The sequence below is a fragment of the Momordica charantia genome, assembly GCF_013281855.1.
Source record: "Momordica charantia cultivar OHB3-1 chromosome 2 unlocalized genomic scaffold, Mcharantia_2.0 BLBB01000002.1, whole genome shotgun sequence".
NCBI classification, from domain to species: Eukaryota; Viridiplantae; Streptophyta; class Magnoliopsida; order Cucurbitales; family Cucurbitaceae; genus Momordica; species Momordica charantia.
The window spans coordinates 18721815-18745495 of record NW_028275160.1 but is presented as its reverse complement, the minus strand read 5'-3'; the positions used below and the strand labels follow the sequence as shown (position 1 = coordinate 18745495).

The following is a 23681-nucleotide window of genomic DNA, read 5'->3' as shown; positions in this document are numbered from 1 at the left end:
CTTCCCCTTAAACTGAGCTACCAAAGCTGATTCAACTCCGTTTTCTGCCCTTCAAGTAGATGTAGACATTTTCCCTAATTTTCTCTAGGCTTCCTTAGATAACGCGACATCACAAATAGCTCAAAACTTCTTGTTATTTTCCCCTAGCAAATTCGACACCGGGGTCTTCATCCTCTCCCAACTGTCAGGCAAACATGTCAACAGCCTCGCAGCCTTCACCTCTTCCTCAATCTTCGCACCCATCCCTTATAATTTGTTAAAGATATCGGTGAGCACATTAATGTGAGAATTCACCGAGGTTCCCTACTCCATGTGGATATTAAAATACTTCGTCCATATAAGTATTTTTGTATTGGCAGAAGGTTTCTCATACCTATCTTGCAAGGCATGCAATATTTCCTTTGATGTAGTCTCTTTCGCCACCAGATTGCATACGCCCATCGATAATGCCATTCAGATGTTTGCAACGGCCTGCTCATCCATCTCATTCCAAGCCTTGTTTGTCATATCCGCTGGTCTCTCCCCCAAAGTCTTGTTTATCTTCTTGCACGTAAGAAGATCCTTTACTTGCATCTTCCAAAAACTTAAATTCTCTCCACTGAACTTCAAAACCCCTTCATATTAATGGTGTGCTTGATATTTGTCTCCCACGACTCTACAACCTACGCTCTGATACTACTTGTTGGGAAAATTTACTTACCTTTAATATTTTCCCCTTCCACATTTCGTCAGTGAAAACTAAGTCACACACAATAATAAGAAAAATAGGGAAAGAAGAGAAATGACACAAGCAAATTTATACTGGTTCACCCCAACTATGGGCTACGTCCAGTCTTCCGCAACAACGAGTTCTACTATGATATTGCGATAAATATAATTGGTCTCACAAACGCTCTACAAAGCTCTCTCTAGATGCCACAACAATGACCACCCAACTTCTAAGTACTACGACAATAGCTACTTAGGAATACAGATTGAAAAATCTCACTAACTTCAATGGAACGGGTTGCCGACAATGCATTACAAACCTTTGTTATCCTTTGTGAGAAATCTGATGCGTGTCGTTCTCGAATTTCTCCTCAATAGTATGTATTATTCACAACGCTCTTAATAGCGGATATTTCGACTCTCGCTTCAATGAAGAACGTAGAGAAATGCGATACTTGTTAAGAATTGCAGGATCCCGCGAACCATCGTGTTTTTTTAATGCAAGTTGCTCCTGGAGCCATCGAGCCAATGGCACGTATGCCTTGGTGTCACTCATCGGTGCCCCCCTCACAACCGCCACGTTTCTGGTTGCAGGGGTGATAGAACGAACGATTCATTTTGCAGTGGGGCTATTAGATCGGCATTGAATTTATATTTAGAATACTGTATTAATTGAGAAAGTAAAATACCTTTGTAGAATCTATTCACAATACCTTCCTCACTATCGAATTCATTATGCCCCCCTCACAACCACAAGAAATTACAAATTCATGAGAAATCTTACGCGTGTCCTTCTCGAATTTCTGCTCAATAGTATGTATTATTAACGACTCTCAACAACAGATATTTCGACTCTCGCATAGATGAAGAACGTAGTCAAATGCAATACTTGGTAAGAATTGCATGATCCCACAAACCATCAAGTATTTTAACCCAAGTTGCGCCCAGAGCCATTGAGCCGAGGGCACGTATGCTGTTTATGCAAAGATTTGCACTGTTGGGTTTTATGTCCTAAAACTCATAGTTTGAAAATGCCACATATACTTTTATCATTCAATAAAGTTGTTATTGAAGGTTTAAATCAATAAGTAGTTATTGATCCAATAAAATGTTCTTACTAGATCTAAATCAAATAAACTAAGGATCCTAGACTGTTACCTGAGACTCAAACTTTATGTAGAGACATAAATATGGATCAAGTTTGAGTTAACAGTCTAAATGGTCTATAATATAGGAATAAGGTTGGGCGCCTTATTCTGGGGACACTATGGATGCGGCCCACTTTGTAGCTAGTACAAACAATGTGATCCTAATTCGTTCATGTGAAGACATGCGAGTGGGGGAGTCCCGTGCAAAGAGTTTGCATAAGACCGGACCATGAGATAGTCACTTTTACTTTACAACACCGTTTACTGTTTGAAACTGACTATCTCGACTTTGATGGCCTAGGTAACTCAATCTTAATCCTGAGCTAACTATGAACTTCTGTTTACTCGGGATTATCCTTAGATCTGCATGGGGTAAGACATGGTAGATAGCTAGGGACATAGGGTGCAAGAAGGAATTCACTTCTACCCAATTTTGGGATAGTAGAGAGGTTGTTCTCTTAAGGGCTGAATCCAGGCCTTGAACAATAGGCGCCACCCTCATCAAAAGGTTTGAGAGGATTTTTGATTTGATAGTTGGACTACAAATCATTGTTCATTAGAGGATCATTGGGACTTAAGGAACAAGAGGTAATTACAGGGGTGAAGTGGTATTTTGACCCAGCTGTAATTACGAACAACCTGTGAAGGGTCGACTTACCGATCATGGTTATATCAAATGGACATAATATATCTACAGTGAGGAGAGTGCAGCTACGGGCTTTAGTGGAGTGACCCGGTTGTTAACGAATGTTGGTTAACAAGGTTAAAGAGTTTAACTGGTTAATCTCGGATTGTTGGAGCTCATGATCTGTAGGTCCATAAGGTCCTCTTGCTAGCTCATATAGGAATAAACTTCGAATAATTTAAAGGAATAATTCGAATCGTACGAATTAGGTTAATCATATGATATATGATTAAGTAATTGATATATGATATCAATTTGAGAAATTTGGTCAAAATATTTAAATAGGATTTAAATATTAAAATTATGAATGTGGATTCATAATCGGGGGCATGGATTTCTTCAAACAGTCGGATTTTGGAAAAAGTCAAATAGTTGACTTGGACCAGAGAAAGTCAAAGGTTGACTAAGAAGATTAAAATAATGTTTTTAACCAAGTTGGTGGAAAATTCCACTAACTCGTTGAGTGGAACATTTAAATAATCTAAAAAATCCACTTTTTGGCGCTTAGTCATGCATGCATGAGTGAAATGTGTGTTGTAAGCTTTTGGTGAACTTAAACATGCATTTTGACACATAGTCATGCCATGCATGAGTGGAATGTGTGTTGTAAGCTTTTGGTGAACTTAGACATGCATTTTGACACTTAGTCATGCCATGCATGAGTGGAATATGTGTTGTAAGCTTTTGGTAAACTTTGACATGCAAGAGCTGCATGTAATTTGCCTATTTAAGAAGGCCTTTGTTCAAACATTAACAGGTCTTGGAACGTTTGGCCATTTGATGTTTTTTTTTTCAAAAAGCTTATATAACTCCTTTTAGCGCCACATTTCTCTAAATTTTTCCTTCTCTAAAAAGAGTCCCACCATTCTATTCCAAGCCTTGAGAATAGCTAGAAAGATCTCCTGGTGGTCCTCATTGGAGCTATTTGAAGAATTTTGAAAAGCTACAAAGGTGTGTATTTTTCTCTAAGCATCATAATGTATGATCATGCATGTTTAATCATAGGTTGTATTATGCATCTAGATTGTTATTTCGATCTATGCTCGCTTACGCTGCGCATGTATGTATATTGATACATCATGCACAACGTCGAACTGAAGTCAAGCTCGAACTCTATCCTCGCTCCGACCTGAAACTTTAAAGGAAGACTTGCACGAGAGGGCAAAATCATCGACACTCAAGTTAGTAAACAGCTCGGACTCCATATGAACTTCGAGGAGAAATTTGATACCTGACGGTGAAATGAAGCCCTCTATTTATAGGTTTAGGTTCCGATAGAGGTTACGACAGACGGTTACCTTGGTCGGATTTGAGATCGGACATGTCGGGTTCGAGCAGATCGAACTCGGACATTTACTCCTGAAATGATAACTCGTTTCTTGGAGAAAATGCCTAAATAATCCACTGAGGAAGGTTTTGAGGTAAAGCTGCATAAAATATACTTAGGGCCATTTCCCTAATAGCGAATCATCGTCCTCCACGTGGCTGTCCGGTTTTCCCCCTAAACATTAGCCCCTCTCTGCCAGGTTCGATCTCGATTTGGTAGAGAAGTTATTTTCCTTAGGAAACAATCGACGTGATGACTTCCAAAATTCAAATAATGAATGTTATCGTTGGGAAGTCTCAAAAACGGAACCGTCGTTTGGTAGGCACTCGAGTACCTCTGACATTCGGACTTCCTCTAATATAGATCGTTCCTTTTTTGGACACGTGTACGATCAAGATTGAATTTTGGGATACTATAAATACCCCCAAGTCTTCATTCCCGTTTTTTACGCTTTCTGAAATCTTGGAGTCCAACCTAAGCAGTTCGGAACATACTTTAGGTAAATCTCTTACTTTCGTATTTTCTTCGTAATTTTACTTTTCGAAGTCATGTCTATTTCTTCCACTTCCTCGAGTTCCTCTAGTTCAAGTTTGTTTGATACTGTAGATCGGAGTCGGAGTCTTTAATTCGAGAAGGCTGACTCTGTTGAGGAATTTGCCACTAGGTTAGATTCCGAACTATAAAAGGAAATAGATAACTTTAGGTGTCTTGATGAGAACGGGGATGATAGTGACATATCCAGGTCGGGCCAGGGCTTGGAGTTCCCTTCCCAAATGCCCGAAAGCTATCTCGGCTCCTTCTGTAGAAGGTATAGTATTCCGGACAATATCGTCCTTAGGCTCCCTGAGGAAGGGGAGCGAGCAAAAAATCCTCTGGAAGGGTGCGTGACTTTGTACTTGATGATGTTTGAGTATGGCTTCCGCCTACCCGTTCATCCTCTAGCGCAACAGTTCCTAGCCCGAACTAGGCTAGCTCGTGCTTAGGTGGCCCACAATGGATGGGGAGTAGTTCCAGCTTAGCCGTACTGTATTGGCTAAGATGTAGTGAGGTAGAAGAGTTAGAACTCCTTAGGGCCGACCAGTTCCTAGCGTGCTTCGAAGTTAAAAGAATTTATAGGAATCCAGGTCAGTATTACATGTGTGCTAGGAAAAGCGCTGAAGGCATCCGCAAATGTCCAACCTCCATAAAGAAGTGGGTTGGAAAGTGGTTATTCACGTCCGGAGCGTGGTTAGCCAAGGACGAGTCTGACCAACCCTCCCACAACGTTCCTTGTAGGTTTGAAAACTTAGGTAAGGAGTACAAACTTTACTTGCTTTTCATTATTCCTCTTCGTGCTCTAACCCATGACATCTTTGTTTTTTAGTTCCTGTCAAGCCTGTCCATCAGCTCTCCCAGTCGACTTTTGACATATTAAAATTTTACAAGGACAAGTTCAAGAGCAACAGGAAAATTAGCAACTTCTTGACCGACAAGCTTCTTTCAGTTCAGGTCTGATCGACTAGAACCTGTTGCTCGTTCTCCTGAGGCTCACAGACCCAATTCGGAGCTCGGTAGGTCGTTCTCGAACCTTGGTCCGAGGCTCTTTAGAATTTTCAGTCAATTAACGTGGTTTGATTCTCGTGCAGCGATGGTTTGCGGATTCTCCAAGGACATAAGGCGCAAACGTCCTAGCCAGGGGCAGGCTTCCAAATTGAATGAGGCGCCAAGTCCTGCTCTGATCTGATGGGATGTAAATCCCGGAACGGAAGCTGATCTTCGTTCATGATTTTCGTGAAAACAAAAGCAAAGGTGTCAAGAAGTGAAATACAGGGAAAAATGTTTTTACCATTGAAGAACTCTTCTTCACGAGATTAATCGGTCAAACTCTTTGGCTGAGTTAATCAACATTCGTTAACTACGGGTCACTCCACTAAAGACCCGCAGTTGCACTCTTCTCACTGCAGAATGTTTTCATGTCCACGGATATACGACCATTAATGACAAGTCAATCCTTCATGAGTGCTCGTAACTCAAGTTGGGTCAAATTACCGTTTTACCACCGAGTTACATCTTACTCCTTAAATACCACTGCTCCTCTAATGAACAACCCGGTTATGGTCCGACCAATAACCGAAAGTCCTTCTCGGGCCAATTAAAGGGTGGGGCCCCTTGTTCAAGTCCCGGAGTCAGCATTTAAGAGAACACTCATCTACTCCCCTAAAGTTGGGGAGGAGTGAATTTCATCTTGTCAAGTTATGTTCCCAGCTCCCCACTCGGTCTCGTCCCCAAAATGGTAGGAATATTGAGTCGACTACTCAGGCCACTCTCACCCATACAGATCAAATGACGAGCCCTCAAGGGCAGGAGTCCGTAACTCATTCAGGATTGAGAATGAGTTGTTTGGTCATCTTATGAAATAGCAATCTGTTAGTCAACGACGTTACATCTAAAGATTGTCTATTTCGCAGTACGATCTTATACAAACTCATTGTATAGGATATCTCTACTCGCATGTCTCCACACGAACAACCTGGATCGCGTCGTCTGTAACATTTACAAAGTGGGTTGTATCCATAGTGTTGCCTGGATAAGGTACCCAGCCTTATCCATATACTATAGACCCTTTAGGTTATTCACGGGACATTATACACTCATATATCAGGGGTATATCAAATATATACCTAGTATATATACTGTCCTGGTTACATGAAAATAACCTTAGATGTTTAGTTTATTGGATTTTTGGACAATGCAATGCTAATTCAACAACAAATTTATCGAATAAAACTTTATTGAATATACATTTGTTTTTACATAAATACAAACTACGAGTTTAGGGTAACACACCCAACATGATCGACCTTTCCACCGAGGTCGAGGTAGTCGATGTAGATCGTGGGGCGACCACTTCCCAAGGGACGACGGTGGCTCACTACAACAAATCTTGGTTTTAATGTCGGACAAAAGAAACACGGAGGAAATGATGTAGGACAAAAAAAACACGGAGGAAACCATGTCCGACAAGGTAAAAAATTCGCCAATTTTATTATTATTATTTTTTAAAGTATCCATGTCGGGCCTAGCCCGCCATTGTAAGTTTTGTTTTAATGGCGGGCCAGGCCCGACATGGATAATGTGTTTTGAGTCTAAGGCTAGTTTTTGAGTTAAGATTTAGAACAGATATTGCATTTGATATGAATGTGTTAAGAGTTTTAGTTGCATATTAATTAGCTAATTTTAATTGCAATATTGAAATATTATCATAGATATGAAGGAAATATAGTTGGCTAGCCACGTCTCGACAACCAACTATTTTTTTAATTAAATTATTTACGAAATAATGACGGTCAATGTCTGTCATGAAATATAGTCATTCCACGACGCACATACGAGACGTAGATACAATGACGTACAAACAATGACGCTCAAATGATGACTGTTTGGGGAAGGGAATACTCTGGACACGTGGAAGACCCCTATTGGTGCTCCAAGATGACTCATGAATCATGCCCAGCTCGGAAGGCCGAGATGGCCGCCACCAACGCCGACAAATGCCAAGTGTGAGGGCCGAGGTGAGCCTGGCCCAGGTCCGACCCAACTGTTGTGCACATCTTTGCATAAACAATGACGTACGAACAATGACACTCAAATGATGACGTACAAACAATGACGCACAAACGATGACGTATAAACAATGTCGCACATATAATGACGGGTAAAAACCGCCATGCAAAATTAAAGAAAACAAGGACACTCGTAAAGATGTCGGTCACCGCCTGTCATTGTTATCCTTCCATGACGGGCATGCCCGTCATGGAAAAGAAGATTTATGGAAAAGAAGATTTACATGACGGGCAATGCCGGACATTAAAACTGTCCGTCATGAAAAAGAAACAAGGACACTCGAATAGATGTCGGTCACTGACCGACATGGTTACTTGTTAATGTCGGGCAATGCCCGTCATAAAAAGGCGACTTTGTTGTAGTGGCTGATGCCTCTCAAGATCACGAGATCCTTGATGTGTCCCTCCTTAGGGATGTTCGGAGGAAGGCCTTCTCCAAGAAGTCAAAGAAGAAGAAGCACAAGGCCAATTCTTCCGAGGACGTGGGGAATGAGGTTCGAGCTGTCCACGGGTCAGACCCTTTGGAGAACGATCGATGATCCGACGGCAAAGATAGGCGGCTGCTCGGACATCGAAATGAGGTTCAAGGTAGAACCTTCGAGTGCTGGGGTGAAGGAGAGAGCCATGGAGGTGTCGGGCTCTTGCATCCATCGTTGCTGGAGGATGGCTTCTAAGTTCGTCAGCACTCCTAGGTCGGCCATCCAACGACTGTTGGACTATACTGTCAAGGTAACACCAGACTAGACTTTCTTTGTCTTTGCATAATTCTCTTTGGACTAACACCTCGTTCTCTTGCTTTTGCCCTTAAGCTCACGCTGCGGCTTGCCAAACTGCTATCATGGCGAAGGCCGAGCTAGACGGGCGCGATCTTCTCACCTTAAAGGAGCGGGAAGCCTCCTCCGCCGCTTTGGAGACTGCTGCCTCCTTCGAAAAGGAGCTCAAAGAGGCCCGAGCTGAGGCCTAGGCGTGGAAGTCTACTGACTGGCATTATGCTGAACGCACACACTAAGCGTGGTAACAATTCTATAGATGCAAGTGCACACCTGTCAGAGTAATATAAAATGGATGGAGTATCCAAGTATCGATCCTGAAGGACTTCTAAATAATTTCCAAACTCTAAAGTTTTAATGAATAGTGAACGTTGAAATGAGTGATTTTCGTAAAATGGGAAGTGGTCACAAATAATGGTTTTGGATTTGGGATTTGGTCTTATAATGGTAAAACCTAGCCCGAATTACTTCAAGTTAGCCAACAAAGAATCAAGGACATGCTAAGGACAATATGCATTTTACTTTAGAAACCAGCGACTACGCTTCTCACTTGACTTATGTCTAAGCAAGTACAAAGTCCTAAGACATTCCCTAATATGTCTATTATGAGAGATATCTTAGTTTTAGGATGGAAATAGTCGCAACCTCGGGTTAAGGTCCTATGTCTAGGCTACTTAAGCGGAACCCTTATGTCTAAGGCGCTCCTCTCCTCGGTTTAACCACTCAACAATGCAAATAAGCAACCTTTTCAGTATTGACTTGTTAAGACTTACAGTGGCCTTCTCTAAATCCTAACTTTTTGGGAAAACATGTTGAGCAATGAATGGAAAGCAAAAACACTACTTCTTAGTAACTAGAAATAAAAGGCTAACTATCCATAACCGGGCTAGAGACGGGAATTTAGAAAGACATATTGAAGAAAATACAGCAAGTAAAATGGTTGAAATTGGAATGCATGTGTGAACAACAAAAGTTAACTAACGGAGAGTTTTTATCGAGATTGAGAGCTTCGCCCTTCTCTTTCAAGCAAGGGGGAGTGTCACGTGCTCTTTCCTCCAAAAACACAACTCTCTTAACTAAAAATAAAGTAAAGGCAAAGGGAAGATAAGCAAAGTGCTGGATTTTTATATATTTGAATAAGTAGAAAATAACTAAGTACAAATGGAAACAAAACAAAGCTCAATAAAGGAATGTAAAGTGCTCGAGATTTAAAAACCAAAAGCAACTAATGAAAGCAACTCAAAAGTACTTAGAAAGCAACAAAGAAACACTAAAAATGATCAAGAGAAGGAAGCAAGGCTTGATGAATTTGGTGGAGAAGTTGCTGGAATTTATAGCTGTGCAGAATTGGTTAGGTAGGTCCTAAAACGATGGTGAATCACCCATTTCCAACATCTTTGACTGACTAAATCGTGCTCAAACTGATAGTGGAATACTTCTTCTACACGTATTCATCGGTTGGAACCACCAAAACGCATTGGAATACGCGTTTCATTAAGGGCAAAGTTGGAAGAAAAACTGTTTTCTGCAGCCTTCCCAGGCGCCTGGCGCCTCCCATGTAGGTATTTCCGACTTTTTGCTTCTTTTGATTAATTTCCAGTCCCAAATGGTCCTAAAATGTCATAAATACAATATAAGCCTACCACAAACCATCATATATGAATTTTGCATGAATTGGAACTCAAATGACCGAGAAAAGTCCGAAACAAAGCTAAAACATAGTAAAAACAACATCTAAAACCTTCTTTTTACGCATGTAAACAAGCGTAATCACACCCAACCTAAAACTAAATGGGCGTCTACAGTAGGACTCGGAAATCATAAATACATTTTCTTTAACTCTCATTGTTTTTACCACTCTTTTCTTTCTAACACAAGTCTTTTCCTCACTCTTATTTTCTCTCAACAAGACTTTTTTTACTCTTTTGCAAATTTTTTTTTTTTTAAGCTAAGTGTTTTTCAACACTTTCTTTCTGTAATAGCATTTGTTTTTCCAACTGACTCTTTTTCAAAAGAAAATAGCAGGAGTTTTCAAATATAAATAACACTTTATCTTTCTAAAACAACGACTGACACAACGATTGTCCCCCCAAACTTAAGAGAGACAGTGTCCTCACTGGGAAAAGACTTTTGCATCGGATGAAAAATGTTTAATAGTAAAAAGGACAAGGACTTCCTATATAGGGGTAAAGAAAAAGTTTAAAGTCTGTAAAGATCAAAAAGACATAAAAGAAAATGGGTTTATCACATAAACAAAGGAAATAGCTCAAAGCTTAGTCAGGCATAGAACAGAAAACTCAGCAATCTCTTAGAATCATCATCGACATGAAATCACATGCACAGCACAGATGCTTCAAAGTAGGCATGTGAAAAGCTAAACTAAGGCTAAGTGAAGACATACTTGAAGTGATCAAAAGATAAACGATACTAATTTATACATGCTTCAACTGAGCTCGAAACATAATCAATACAAAAACATGCGTAGTAATGCTAGAATATGCAAACTACGTCATTAACCAAAAGAGTAATACACAAAAAATAGCAAAGAAGGAACCTCCCCTTCATGAAGTCGGAGGTTGTGGACTAGGATTAGTGTCGGTACTAGAAGATGGATGACCAAGGATAGCAGCTAGCGTTGGAGGCCATGAAGGTAAAATTGCAAAATCCAATGAAGCCCTCAAGTTGTAGATATGTTGCACGACTTCTCGAACCTGATCTCTCAGCTGTTGGTTCTCCTATCGGAAACGACGGATCTCCGATGTAGGAGACATCCCAGTACCTTCCCTTCTTTGTAACGCATGTGCGATAATACGTCGAATATTCTTCTCTTCCACAATTGGGGCATCTCTCTTAATTTGATCCTCAGGGAGCCGGACACCTTGTCGCAAGCATAAAGAAGTGACCAAACGTGGGTGATAAAGCTTACCACGTGTCCGGTGGGCACATTCATGGATACTGGTATTGATCAATTCTCCATAATTCACATCTATGCCCTTTAGCATGGCATAAACCAATAGTGCCCTATCCTGAGTGACATGCTCATCATGCTCCGTTGGCAGAATTCTGTTTTTGACTATGTATAACCATCCTGCAGCAGCTAGGGAAACATCCTCGGGTTTTAGTTGTACCTTGCCATGAGTAGTCAAATCCCAAGTGGCAGAGGGCTTCCCAACACATTCTAGAGCCTCATCAAGCTGTTCTAGAGTCGGAGTCACTAACATCTTATTGCCCACAGCATCTCTGATATTCTCAATGTTGAAGGTGTAGTTGATCCGAGTGGCATCAAACCGTATTTCCTTCCCACGCACTATGGCTATATGGGACTGAGGATGGACTGCAGCGTAGAACTCTCTGACTAACTCCAAAGCCTCACATTGTATGGGCTGAATGAGTGGTCTCCATTCTTTATCTCTAGCGGTCTCCCTCCAATCATCAGGCACATCTCGTAGAGTGAGGTCGAATCCAAATTCTGTCATAATCTTACGGGATTTCATTAATGAAGTTCGAGTGGCTAAATTCGCCGCGTTCCATTGCGTCTCGACCTCCTCGCCCTTAGACAAGTCCAGTTCGATTGTATCAACTGGCCCAGGTGCCACTACCTTCTTCTTAGCCTCAGCTGCTTTAGCTTTCGCAGCTCTCGTTTTAGGTTCATTCATGGGCACTGTCGGCTTCTTAGTCTGAACTGCACGACGTTTTGAACTCTTTTTCTCCCGCCTCTTGTATTGGAACATTTCCCTTATCGTCTGCGTATCCTCAGGATCTTCTTCGCTGGTAGGTTCTTGAGTACTATTCTCCCCAACCTTGGATCTACCTGTATCACACCCAAGCGGGTTAACTGCATTACAAGGAATAGTGTAGGCATCCCTTACCCCTGGTAGAGTGGCCATCGGTGTGACATACTCATCCGTTGCCAACGGAGTAGATCCAGTTGCCCAGTAGGCAACTCTTGGTGACTACAAAATGCTCCTTCTGTAGGTGTATCGAATGGGGAAGGTTCCTGAGTATCTGTTCTCACCACTTCGTTGTCGGTATCCTCTGTTTCCTGCGTATTTGAACAATTGCCTCGGGAAACCAGTAGAAAATCATCATTACCATCTCCCGGTGTAATAATCAATGGAGATGAATAAAACTGCTCCTCATCCCTGTTCTCCATAGACGAATCCTTAGGCGTCAGATGCCTACTACTCCCATCTTCCTCAATTTCTGGGTCTGTCATCACCTCCTTGCCCTTCCTTTTTTGCCCTATCGAAACCCCGGGCTCTAGCCTCTGGCTATGGCTCTTCTCTTGCTCTTCTCCATGCTCAACTCCTGCATCCATTGGCATATTGGTTGGGGTTTGCATCCTAGCAGGCTCTAAGGGTTTTAGGTGTCCCATGTTGAAGGTACTCAATATGTTAGGGTTCAATTGGGGTGCTTGAGGTCCTCTTTCTAGGAATGGAAGTTGAGGTGGTGGGGGAACCCTAGGTGAAATCATCCCATAATTGGTTGGAGGTACCCAATGACCCATTCCATAATAAGGTGGAAGGCTAGGAAATAGAGTAGATGGGTTTGGCATTCCATAAGGATGAACACTAGCTGGAATTTGCATTTGGGACAAGGGAAAATGATAGGAAGGAACCGGGTTAAACATAAACGGTTGGTACATACCCGGATTGATCATTGGAGGAAGTTGTTGAGGATTTTCAGCCCTAAACTCACTGTTTCGAGGTATATTAAGGGTGGGTAGTTGCTGAAAATTTACATAACCATGTGGAGCCATTATAGGATGTTGTCTAGGAGCTTGGGATGGAGGACATTCAAATGTTTGAAGCGGGTTTCCTCCCCTAACATAGCTAGCCTAGAATCTGAAACCATGTGGTGTTGGAAGTTCTCTAATGGTGGAAAGGGAACGCTTTGTGGCATTTGGAGCTTGAGTAGAAGAGGTAGAAAGTGAAGTATGTTGAGAAGAAGAAGCCATAGATGTAAGCAAATGCTGGAAATTTCTTCTTCTTTTTGGTAGTGGCTGAAAATCGAAAACAAGGGTGATGAAGGGAGTGGGTTTTGCCGAAAAAACAAGGGGAATAAGAGAGTTGTGTGGGTTTTGGTGGAATTGTAAAGCTTAGGCAATGGGTCTATTTAAAGCTTTCCCCAAACTAAATCCTAAATGGAAAGGGATTGAGATTTAAGTTCAACTAGGTTTCCTAAACCTAAAAGGAAAAAATAAGATTGAATTCCAAATAGGATTAGGGAAACAAGAATTGAAGTATTTTTTAGTTTAAGGAGAGATTTGAAACTTAAATCAGAAAGGATTAATGTTTGACCCGAAATAAAACCCATAAAATTCGTAATTGAAACCCAAATCACGAAGGAAAACGAAATTCGAACTGCTGGAAAAACAGGGCAGGCGCCAGGCACCTGCGTAAAATTTTTTTTCAACGTTTTTTTTTTCTTTCTTTCTTTCATTTTGTTTTTCAACGTTTTCAAAAACATTCTCTTAATAAGAAAAACTTTTTATAATTAAACAAAAAGAAAATACAAGATACAAAGACTTCCTTCCTTTACTTTTGTTCTTTCAAAAACGGATAAAAAGGAAAAACATTTTTTGCGAACATTTATTGACCTGAAAGTTGAATAGAGGTTTTTCCTCTATCCACTGGTTCTCCAAAATACGGCTTAAGTCTCTGCCCATTTACTTTAAAAATACTTCCCTTAAAGTCACCTAGATCGACTGCCCCATATGGGTAGACTTTAAAAATTTTAAAGGGACCAGACCATCTAGACTTAAGTTTCCCAGGAAAAAGTTTCAACCTATAATTGAATAACAGAACCAGATCACCTTCTTGAAGATTGTTCGGCTGAAGACGCCTATCATGCCACTGTTTAGTTTTTTCCTTAAACAACTTAGCATTCTCATAAGAAAATTGCCTTTGACTCTCGATAAAGTTCTTAGCATCTTCTTCCAATAAGATTTTGTGCATGCAAAAGGTCGGGCTTATCCCTCGGATATCTGCTATCGTGCATCCAATGGCCTTTTTGTGCTTCTCCAAAATCTGCAATAAAGAATATTCATTAGTAGGTGATAAATTGGAAGTTATAATAACTGGTACAGTGTCGTTATCCCCTAGATACGCATATTTCAAATGCGACGGCAATGGCTTCTGCTCCAAAGTGGGTGGTTCCACTATGGACGGAAGTAACGACTTGCATTCTTCTTTTTGTATTTTTTCAACAGGATTAGTCACATCTCCCGGTCCTTCTGCTATTTTATCAAGCTCTTCTTCAATCTCTGTAACTAACAAGTCATAAAACTCATCAAACATAACAGGATCCAAGCTATTTATAACAGAGCACTCTTCAAAGTCTCCTGGTAATTTCATGGCGTTTATAACGTTAAATTTAACTTCTTCATTATTTACCCTCATTATAATTTCTCCCTTCCTCACATTAAAAACTGTATCCCCAGTGGCTAGAAATGGTCTTCCTAAAATAATGGGAACGTCTAAGTCCGCCTCGCAATCTAGAATGATAAAGTCCGCAGGGAAAATGAATTTGTCCACCTGGACTAAACCATCTTCTATCTTTCCCTCAGGTCTTATGATAGATCTATCTGCTAGTTGGAGGGTAACCGTAGTAGGTCTAGCTTCTCCTATGCCTAAAGATTTGATAACTGATAATGGCATAAGATTAATGCTAGCGCCTAGATCACATAATGCCCTACCTAAGTTTTTTCCTCCTATGGAACATGGAATGGTAAAACTACCAGGATCGTTACACTTCATGGGTAGCGGGCTGCCTACAGCTTCACTACTACATTTTGTCATGGTTACCAGTTCATGCTCTCCTATCTTTTTCTTCCTATAAACTATATATTTCAAAAACTTAGCATAATTTGGCATCTGTTCTAGAGCATCCACTAATGGTATATTTATATGCAATTGTTTTAAAATATCTAAAAATTTTCTAAACTGGGAATCATTATTTTTCTTAACTAATCTTTGTGGAAACGGGGGCGTAGGGGTAAAAGAAGGTTGTACCTGTGGAGGAACACTCGGGGTGTCCTCATTACTTTTTCTAGTATTTTCTTTTTCTGGTGTTGTTGGATTTTCTGGTATCTTTACAATTGGTTCAGTGGACGGAATCTGTACATCTGTTGTTGGCATTGTTGGTCCATCATATGCCAGTCCACTCCTAAGGGTGACAGCTTTGCACTGTTCTTTCCCTTCTCGTCTTGGTAATTCAGTATGGCCTGGAAAAGAACCTTGTGGTCTATTCTTCAATTCATTGGCGAGCTGTCCCAATTGGGTCTCGAAATTCCTCATTGATGCCACATGGGATTGTATCACTGCGTCGGTTCGGGCCATGTACTCCTTCATCATATTCTCAAGATTTGAGTTGTTATTTTGAACTGGTGGAGTATGTGTTCTCTGATTGTACTGCTGTTGCGGTGGCGGGATGTATTGTTGTGTAGGTAGAACATAGGGCTGCTTGTTCTGCTGGCTCTGCCCTTGATTAAAACCGCTCGAACCTCCTTGACCTCCCCATGAGAAATTAGGGTGGTGTCTCCAACCTGGGTTGTAGGTGTTCGAATATGGGTTAAAGTTCCTATTGCTCCCATGTCCTACATAAAAAACGGAAGTAGGGTTATGTGGACAATTATCATAGATATGGTTTTCACTGCAAAATGAACAAATGAGATCGTTGACTTGGCAAACAGGGGCAGGAGTGCAATAATCCGACTGCACAGGTTGTATCGGCGTGGCTAATGGATTTTTTATTCCCAATGCCATCTCTTTTAGCCTCTGGTTCATTGTAACCATCTCTTTTTGCATCGAGGTCGCAATGTCCAGAGCCAAAACTCCAGCTGGATCTTGCTTCTTTGGTGCTGCCCTAGATCTTTGCGAACAACATAGTTCGTTGTGTGAAGCTAAGTCATTTAGGATGTCAACTATCTCGTTGAATGTCTTCTTTGTAAAGGCTCCGTTGGCAGCATTGTTAAGCATCATCTTAGTAGGATGATCTAAACCTCTAAAGAAATGTTCTATCTGGATGCATGCCGGCAAGCCATGGTTCGGACATTTCCTGATTAGTTCTTTAAATCTTTCCCACGCCTCGTGAACAAGTTCATGATCATACTGTCTAAAGGAGATGATCTCCTCTCTGATATCAGCGTGGCGAGTAGGTGGGAAGAATTTTGTTAAGAACTTCTCCACTAACGACCCCCATGTGGTGATGGATCCCGGTGGAAATGCATTGAGCCATGCTCTAGCTTTGTCCTTCAAAGAAAATGGAAAAAGTGTTAGTCTAAGAGCATCGTCTGTTATACCAGGTAATCGAAATGCATTTGCAATTTGAATGAATGATTTCAGATGATCATGTGGATCCTCATGTTCCTGCCCTCCAAAATGTCCAATTATCTGCAACATTTGGAACATCATTGGTTTAAGCTCAAAGTTTGCGTGGGCTGGAATAGGGTTAACTATACCTGAATCAAAGTTCTGAAAAGCCGTGGCGGCATATTCTTGCACGATCCCTTGCATTGCCTCATATTACTCTCTACCTCACTTTCAGGACTGATTTCACCTTCTCTCTCTTTTTGCTTTTCTAGTTGTTTTCGAAGTCTTTGCTCCTTTCGAGTTTTTCGAAGGGTCCGCTCAATCTCAGGGTCAAGGGGTAGAAGAAAAGATCTTGTGCTCATGCATTTTAACATACCCTTGTGAGATAAACGACCAAAAAAATAGAACAAAAACGGTGGATGGAAATTACACCCAACAACAATTCACAAAAATGAAAACTAGAAGAATTTGAAAATAATTTTAAAACTAAAGTCCCCGGCAACGGCGCCAAAAACTTGACTGGCGTTATGCTGAACGCACGCACTAAGCGTGGTAACAATTCTATAGATGCAAGCGCACACCTGTCAGAGTAATATAAAATGGATGGAGTATCAAAGTATCGATCCTAAAAAACTTCTAAATAATTTCCAAACTCTAAAGTTTTAATGAATAGTGAACATTGAAATGAGTGATTTTTGTAAAATGGGAAGTGGTCACAAATAATGGTTTTGGATTTGGGATTTGGTCTTATAATGGTAAAACCTAGCCCGAATTACTTCAAGTTAGCCAACAAAGAATCAAGGACATTTTACTTTAGAAACCAACGACTACGCTTCTCACTTGACTTATGTCTAAGCAAGTTCAAAGTCCTAAGACATTCCCTAATATGTCTATTATGAGAGATATCTTAGTTTTAGGATGGAAATAGTCGCAACCTCGAGTTAAGGTCCTATGTCTAGGCTACTTAAGCGGAACCCTTATGTCTAAGGCGCTCCTCTCCTCGGTTTAACCACTCAACAATGCAAATAAGCAACCTTTTCAGTATTGACTTGTTAAGACTTACAGTGGCCTTCTCTAAATCCTAACTTTTTGGGAAACATGTTGAGCAATGAATGGAAAGCAAAAACACTACTTCTTAGCAACCCTCATTAGAAATAAAAGGCTAACTATCTATAACCGGGCTAGAGACGGGAATTTAGAAAGACATATTGAAGAAAATACAGCAAGTCAAATGGTTGGAATTGGAATGCATGTGTGAACAACAAAAGTTAACTAACGGAGAGTTTTTATCGGGATTGAGAGATTTGCCCTTCTCTTTCAAGCAAGGGGGAGTGTCACGTGCTCTTTCCTCCAAAAACACAACTCTCTTAACTAAAAATAAAGTAAAGGCAAAGGGAAGATAAGCAAAGTGCTGGATTTTTATATATTTGAATAAGTAGAAAATAACTAAGTACAAATGGAAACAAAACAAAGCTCAATAAAGGAATGTAAAGTGCTCGAGATTTAAAAACCAAAAGCAACTAATGAAAGCAACTCAAAAGTACTTAGAAAGCAACAAAGAAACACTAAAAATGATCAAGAGAAGGAAGCAAGGCTTGATGAATTTGGTGGAGAAGTTGCTGGAATTTATAGCTGTGCAGAATTGGTTAGGTAGGTCCTAAAACGATGGTGAATCACCCATTTCCAACATCTTTGACTGACTAAATCGTGCTCAAACTGATAGTGGAACACTTCTTCTACACGTATGCATCGGTTGGAACCACCAAAACGCATTGGAAGACGCGTTTCATTAAGGGCAAAGTTGGAAGAAAAACTGTTTTCTGCAGCCTTCCCAGGCGCTTGGCGCCTCCCATGTAGGTATTTCCGACTTTTTGCTTTTTTTGATTAATTTCCACTCCCAAATGGTCCTAAAATGTCAGAAATACAATATAAGCCTACCACAAACCATCATATATGAATTTTGCATGAATTGGAACTCAAATGACCGAGAAAAGTTTGAAACAAAGCTAAAACATAGTAAAAACAGCATCTAAAACCTTCTTTTTACGCATGTAAACAAGCGTAATCATCTACTTCCAAGCCCGACAAGGCCGAGCTCAAAAGCGTAAAGGCGGAAGTTGCTCGCCACATGGAAGCTCTCAGTGGTGCCCATGCAGTGGCCAAGGGCTTGGATAAGGAGAAGTTCGCCCTCATGAAGCAGAATGATGAGCTCGAACATCGCGGGGTGGACCTCGAGGAGAAGCTAAAGGCCAAAGACTCTAATTGGAGAAGCTGGTGGCCGAGCTGGCACTCGAGAAGTCCAAGCTTAGCAACGGGGTGTTCTTTGAGGAAGCTTTTCACCAGCATCCTGACTTTGACGTATTTGCCAAGGACTTCAGTGATGCCGGTTTCAGGTTCCTAATGAATGGAGTTAAGGAAGTGAATCTTGATATCGACCTAAAGCCTATTAAAATTCAATATGCTAAGAAGTGAGCTACGAGTCCCAATGGAACTGTTGGCCCCAAATACTTGGTGGACCAGTGCCTGAAAGAACATAACTCCGACACCGAGCTCGACTAGGCGGAAGAAGCAAGCTTTTTTTTCCAAGAGGTCGATGGGGCTAGCCTCTCTATCACTGGTGTGATCTCCTCCAAGATGCCGGGCTTGTGGACCTTTAGGAGCCTGACATCCTGGGTTCCTAAGGTAAGGTCGGGTCGCACCTTGGAAGCAGCTGATGGGCTCCATCTCTTTCTGATTTTTCAAACTACTATCTTTCCCTTCTACCTTTCTTGCTTTTGATGCTTTGGGTCTCGAGGTTTATACATCTCGGCCCACACTTTTGAACATCAATAAGACCTTTTCCTTCTGTCTCCATGCAATCTTACTTCTAAAGATTTGAAATTCTTCTTTAAGTTTACCACGTCGCACCTCGAACTCGTAAGTTCTAAAGGTTTGAATTTTTCTTTAAGTTTACCACATCGCACCTCAAAGTCGTAAGTCCTAGAGGTTTGAATTTTTCTTTAAGTTTTAACCCACGTCTGGCCCCCATTTAATTTCACATCGAACTCATAGCCCTTAGGAGACATGAAATTAAATAGCACGAAGTCCTTTATTGGGATTAGCCCTTGAAAATTTTTACAAGTCCAATTTATCTTTGGACTATTTCGACATTTCAAGGGTAGTATCGCTTCAAGTGCTATGTGTTCGAGGGATGCAAGAGCAATTTTCCTTCAAGATCGACGAACATGTACGTCTCAAGTTGGAATATGCCTCTGACCTCGAACGGCCCTTCCCAGCTTGGCTCCAGCATGTCAACATGCTTCTGCACTTTGTGAAAGATTAAGTGTCCAACCTGTAAAATCTAAGGCTGGACTCTCAAATTGTAGCGTCTAGCCATCCGATTTTGGTACTCTGCTAAGCGTAGTTGGGTCGTTTCCCTTTTTTCTTCAAGGAGGTCGAGGTTGAGAAGCAGCTCTTCCTCGTTCCTTGTTTCCTCGTAACAATCAACTGTTTCAGTGGGCATATCGATCTCTACCGGCACCACGGACTCAGAGCTGAAAGCCATAGAGAAAGGAGTCTCGCCCGTTGACTCTCACGGTGTTGTTCGGTAGGACCAGAGTACTTCAGGTAGCTCCTCGGCCCACCTACCCTTCCTTGTAGCTAGCCTTAGCTTGAGACCACGTTTAATAATTTGGTTAATTGCCTCCACCTGTCCATTGGCCTTGGGGTGACTCGGGGATGAACAGAGATGGCTGATTCCTAGCTTATTGCAAAAGACTTTAAACTTTGCATTGTCAAACTGTTTGCCGTTGTCTGTTACGATGGCGTTGGGTATTCAAAAATGGCAAACAATGTTCATCCAAATGAAGGCCATGTCCCTGGCCTCCGTGATTGTGGAAAGCACCTCGGCCTCAGCCCATTTGGTCAAATAGTCTACAACTACAACTGCATACTTGGTCTGATCCTTACCCAATAGGAAAGGACCGATGAGGTCGACTCCCCACTATGCAAAGGGCTAACGGGCTAAGATTGGAGTCAGCAATTCAGAGGGCTAATGGATGAGATTCGCGAAGCGCTGGCAATTGTCACACGCCTTCACGAACTCCTTCGCGTCTTGATAAACTGTGGGCAATAGTAGCCATGAGGAAAGACCTTGGCCGATAACAACCTGTCCCACAAGTTGTTGCCACAAACTCCTTCGTGTACCCCCCTTAAGACGTAGTTTCCATCTTATTTGGAGATACACTTGAGAAGGGGTAGGGAGAATCTGGACCGGTACATGGTTCCGTCTCGGTGTACATACCGAGCTGCTCTCTGTGACATCTCCTTTGCTTCATTTGGATCTGTGGGCACGTTGCTGTTGGGTTTTATGCCCTAAACTCGTGTTTGTAAACATAAAACAAATATTCATTCAATAAAGTTGTTATTGATAGAATTGCATTAACCCAAATCCAATAAACTAACATCTGAGGTTATGTCATGTAACTAGAACAGTATATAACAGATCTACAATATATATTTAATATCAACGTATATACAAAATATATATTCGATATACATGTGGATAATGTTCCAGCAGTAACCTAAAGGGTCTATAGTATAAGGATAAGGTTGGGTAACTTATCCTGGTAACACTATGGATACGGCCCACTTTGTAATAGTTACAAATGACTTGATCCAGGTCGTTCATGTGGAGACATGCGAGTGGGGGTATGCTATATAATGAGTTTATATTAGACCAGACCACGAAATAATTAATCTTTAGCTGTAACACCGTTAGCTAATAGATTAATATTTCAATAGGATGACCAGGTAATTCGATCTCAATCCTGCGTGAGTTATGGACTCCTGCCTATTAGAGCTCATCCTTTGATTTCTATGGGTGCGAGTGCCCGAGTCGCCGAATCAGTATTCCTACCATTTTGGGGACGAGACCGAGTGGGGAGCTGGGAAAATAACTACACAAGATGGAATGCAATCATTCCCGACTTGAGGGTAAGTAGATGAATGTTCTCTTAAGTGCAGACACCGGGACTTGAACAAGGGGCCTCACCCTCTCACTGGCCCGAGAGGGACTTCCAGTTATTGGTTGGACCATAACCGAGTTGTTCATTAGAGGATCAGCGGTACTTAAGGTCCAAGATGTAACACAGGGGTAAAACGGTAATTTTACCCAACTGTGGTTACGAACACTCGTGAAGGATTGACTTACCGTTAATGGTCAAAAGCCATGGACGCAAAATATTCTACAGTGAGAAGTGTGCAACTGTTGGTCCTTAGTGGAGTGATCGACAGTTAACGAATGTTGATTAATATTGTTAATGAGTTTAATCAATTAACCTCGTCTTGTTGGATCTTCCGATCTGTAGGTCCATTATGTAACGCCCCGCGTTCTCGGACTCGTTTATTTTTGGATAAATGGTGTCCTTGGATTTTTCCCTAAGTTGATAACTTTAATTCTTGGATCTTCTAACTTTGAAATTCTAATTTTTGGCTAAATTGGAATTAAGTTTAATTTCATTGGATTAAGATAATTTAAGTTCTCGACCTGTGTAGGAGATTTTTAGTTAAATCTTAAATTCAGGGGTTTTAGGATTTTCCTTCATAAATTCTACTTTTCTTTGAATTATTATTCTTGGGTTTTAGAGTTTAAGTTAACTATTTTATTCGGGTTGTTGTGGGTTTATTCGTTTTCCTAAAGTATAGTTTTGGGGCTTCTTGTTTTGGGCCATTGTTTTTCGTTAGTTGGGCCCTTTAAAATTTGAGAAATAAGGCTTTTGGTTTTAAATCAAGGTTAGTAAATAAAGTAAAGAAAAGGACAAAAGGAAAACAAAACCCTAACAACATCTTGTCCTTTTTTTCCCCTTGCCAGCCGCCAGCCCTTCCCCCCCCCCCCCCCCGATTTCTCCTTCCTCTTCTTCCCCAAACCAGCCGCCGCACTCCCCCGACTTCTCTTCTCCGGCGACTCCACGGTGGCGGCAACCTCACGAATCAGCGCCTCACGGTGTCACGACAGCAGCACTACATCCAACGAGCAGACCAACGAACAGCGGGCATTTGCAGCGACGCATCCTCGGCGGCGACGCGATTTCCCGACAGTAGTGGCGGCGCGACAAGTTCTGCAGCAGTCACAACTGCATAATAGAGTACCCACGACCCGAACCAGTGGCAGCGACGATTTGGGCATTCTTCGATGGCTCAGCATTGCGCGCGGCCAGTTCTCCGATGTGATCTGTAGTGAAAATGGGCGTCTTGCAGCAGCTGAGGCTTGGGGTCGGCAGCAATAGGTGGTGGTGGCTCACGAACCGCGATAGTACTCGACGAACAGAAGTTACCCACGAGCGACCAGTGACGTTCCAACAGGAATTTACAATACAGTAGTGTTTTTAGGACGTTCGGCAGTGACCCACTCCTATTTTGAAGCCCGAACCTCCTCGGCGTCGACCCACTCCTTACCCAAGAGGTTTTTATGGTGAGATAGTAGGTAACGGATCATCTAAACTCACTTTCGATGCAAACTAAGTGTTTCTAACATGAATTCTAATCAAGTTTGGTTTGCTTTTGGATTTAGGAATCCTTCGGTGAACTTGGTAGCGCATTAGAACTTTGTTGTAAGTAGTTCTTACTTGGGGGATGTTTGTTGATTGAATATCTATGAATTGTGTGGTGCTTTTGGTGTGTGCGTTAATAGGTGTTATTGAGATGGTTTCGTGCTTAACCTTGCTATACTTGAATGTCTCATGTATTTAGAGTTGGTTGGGCATCATTTGAGGACTTCTAGTCGTTATCGTTGGGTTGCATCCTTGTTTTTTCTCTTGTTCCTTTCCTTTTACATATTAGGAAAATATTTAGTGTCATGATTATTGGATGTGCCTTAAAAGTTGCTGCTCGGTATGGCTGGAAGTGATTAAGCTTTGATGTTTGAAAGCATGTCTTGGGATTGAAAATACACGTGACAGCTTTATGTTATTTAGTTTATGTTTGCTTAGTTGGAAGCTACGGGTCTATCTTCTTGTTTTGTACGATGAAGAGCATGTTGGATAATTGTGTTTTGATTAGATGTGTGAATGGCTTGTCGATGCATTTGAAAGATTGGAATTGGTGGCCTATCGAGTAATGAAAAGTAAGTAGACGAGGGGCGGGTGCGTGC

At 41.4% G+C, this 23681-nt stretch overlaps 1 non-coding gene and 2 pseudogenes across 1 annotated transcript; all 3 read left to right on the top strand.

The window, feature by feature from the left end:
- The first annotated feature begins 1102 nt into the window (after window positions 1-1102).
- On the top strand, window positions 1103-1259 carry LOC148212971 (5.8S ribosomal RNA; annotated as a pseudogene).
- A 277-nt stretch (window positions 1260-1536) lies between these two features.
- On the top strand, window positions 1537-1687 carry LOC148212970 (5.8S ribosomal RNA; annotated as a pseudogene).
- A 14590-nt stretch (window positions 1688-16277) lies between these two features.
- On the top strand, window positions 16278-16384 carry LOC148212969 (small nucleolar RNA R71). The gene has a single exon (XR_015789506.1). It is a non-coding gene; the product is annotated as a small nucleolar RNA R71 (small nucleolar RNA).
- The last annotated feature ends 7297 nt before the right edge of the window (window positions 16385-23681 follow it).